Source organism: Arachis duranensis, chromosome 6 (genome assembly GCF_000817695.3).
Source record: "Arachis duranensis cultivar V14167 chromosome 6, aradu.V14167.gnm2.J7QH, whole genome shotgun sequence".
In the NCBI taxonomy this organism is placed as follows: domain Eukaryota; kingdom Viridiplantae; phylum Streptophyta; class Magnoliopsida; order Fabales; family Fabaceae; genus Arachis; species Arachis duranensis.
Window position 1 is genome coordinate 37,557,241 of NC_029777.3, and position 398 is coordinate 37,557,638.

Below are 398 nucleotides of genomic sequence, written 5' to 3' on the forward strand. Positions count from 1 at the left end.
AGTATTAATGCAATTACTATTGTTCTTCTATTCAATTCCGCTTGTTCTTGTTCTAAGATATCACTTGTTCTTCAACTTGATGAATGTGATGATCCGTGACACTCATCATCATTCTCACCTATGAACGTGTGCCTGACAACCACCTCCGTTCTACCTTCGATTGGGTGGATATCTCTTGGATTCCTGATACACGATGCATGGTTGATCGCTTGACAACCGAGTGCTCGCCTGACAACCGAGCCAGCCATTCCGTGAGATCAGAGTCTTTGTGGTATAGGCTAGAACTGATGGCGGCATTCAAGAGAATCCGGAAGGTTTAACCTTGTTTGTGGTATTCTGAGTAGGATTCAATGATTGAATGACTGTGACGTGCTTCAAACTCCTGAGGGCGGGGCGTT